Consider the following 2,000-nt stretch of genomic DNA (forward strand, 5'->3'; position numbering starts at 1 on the left):
ACCCTGTCCTGTCGCCTCTACTATTCCCATCGCTAGCCCGAGCCCCGGCAGCTCAGGCAGCCTGGCTCTCGAAGCCTTGACCCTGAATCCTCCAGCCCCGGCCGGGTTTCCGCTGTCCCCTCGGGACGCTTAAGGTGGCCGGTTAGGTCCAGCCCCGACTGGCAGCCAGGCAGCCTCCCCTATGCCAAAGAGGACTTTTCCCTTTGTGGACAGATGCCAGGGCAGGAAATCCAGGAAAAGCGCGCCAGGCAGTGAGGAGGGGAGGGGGAGAGAAAGGAGAGAGGCAAAGGGGGCGAGATGAGACGCGTAGATGTTGCGGATGGTGCCAGCCCCCAGCCCCGGTGCCGCTGGCAGGGAGAGAGTTAATGCCGCCCGGCCTCTATGATAATGAGCTGCATGGTAATATAGAGAGAGGGGCAGGCTCAGTAAGCTCTGCCGCCGCGGCTGCTGTAGCTGCCGGGCGATGAGCCGTCAGTGCCAGACTGGAGCAGGAGCTAGGGCTGAGCGCAGTTCCTGGGAATTTTTTCAGCTGGTTCAGCTAGCGAAAGAGTGAGCGAAAGGGAAAACGAGAGAGAGAGACTGGAAGGAGAGGGAGAGATAAAAAAGAAAGAGACACACAAACACGGAGACAACACGCGAGCGCACACACACACACACACACACACACACACACACACACACGTGTGAAACAGATTCCCGGAGGAAATAGGACCGTGAAAGAGTAGAAGAGAAATAAGGGAAGGAAGCGCCGGGATTGCTGATGTCAGAGGGAGCCCGGAAAGTCGCGGTGGAAAAAATCGGAAGACAGGCACTGCTTGGCTCATTCCGAAGAAAAGAAATTGCCATCTACCCCAGCGCGCTCACATACACACCCCTCTCGGCGCCCCCTCCCCAAAATCGAGGCAGCCGAGCCCTGGCTTCGAGGGTTGGGGAGCCCTGAATGACTGGAGGAAGGCGCTGATCGGAGACCGGCGGCGGGGCGACTTGAGGAATACAGATAAGTGGCTGGCGGCTTGACGTGGATTTTAATGAATTTGGGCTCCATGTGGATGTTTTCGTCTCCGTGAATCCGAGCTGGGGGCAGGGAGCGAGGCTCCACGCAGCCCCCGGGGGCCAAGGCGAGCGGGCAGCCGGACAGACAGACATCGGCAGGCAGGGTAAGCAGCGAGGGATTCCTGCCGGGCTCTCCGAGCGGGCAGCGTCTATGTCGCCCTCTCCTTTCCCCAAACCGTTGGCCCCCTCTGCTAAAGGACTCCCCCCGCCATACACACACTTACACACACATACACACACACTCCTTCACCTTTGGGGCGTTGAGATCCTACGGAGAGGGAGGAAGAGACGAGGGAGGAGAGCAGCTGCCTAGGGAAGGAGAGTTCGCGGCTCCATTTGGCTCTGCCCACCCCGCCCCCATGCCTTTCCTCTCTCCCTTTCCACCCCCAAGCTCCGTGCCTCGGAGAACGCCGGGCCACTTTCCTGGTGCTGGCATGCGTGTCTGTGTGTGTGTGTGTGTGTGTGTGTGTGTGTGTGTGTGCTTGCGTGTTCGTGTATGTATGTGTGTTTGTGCGCGCGAGGCAGGATGACCGGCTGTCTCCATCCGTGGTGGGAGGAGGGGAGGTGACTGGAGGCAGTCAGGGGCGCCCAGGTTTGCAGTTCCCAGGGTTTGCATTCCCAGTGATTCTTTAAAAATCCGAGACTCAGGTAGGAGTCGGAAGAGGAACCCAGTCAGAAAGGGCCTCCTTAGCTTGATTAAGAAACAGCAGGGAGGGAGCAAAATCTGCCTGGATTCTTTGGGAGTTTTTTTTCTAGTAATAGGCTTCCCGGTCCTCTAATACCACTGCTCCGGAACATCAGAGGACTTGCATTTTGAAGCTAAACAGCCACCCTACATGCAGTTCTGGTGTGGCTCCAGGAGAGATCCCAAAGCACTTAATAGGTGTCAGTATCTGGCTAGTGCCTTTTAAGAGCAACAGTCTCCTGAAGAGCTTCACCACTGTTGG

General features: G+C 57.9%; 1 protein-coding gene across 1 annotated transcript in view; it reads left to right on the top strand.

Annotated features, from left to right (window-relative positions):
- Positions 1–627: 627 nt before the first annotated feature.
- The window catches only part of PLXNA2 (plexin A2), a 316,420-nt gene continuing 315,047 nt past the window's right edge, over positions 628–2,000 (top strand). Inside the window, exon 1 of the mRNA XM_027871180.1 lies at positions 628–1,157. The gene's annotated coding sequence lies outside the window, so the exon portion shown is untranslated. The remainder of the gene's footprint in view (positions 1,158–2,000) is intronic.

This window comes from Vombatus ursinus, unplaced genomic scaffold (genome assembly GCF_900497805.2).
Source record: "Vombatus ursinus unplaced genomic scaffold, bare-nosed wombat genome assembly UNPS02014798.1, whole genome shotgun sequence".
NCBI lineage: Eukaryota > Metazoa > Chordata > Mammalia > Diprotodontia > Vombatidae > Vombatus > Vombatus ursinus.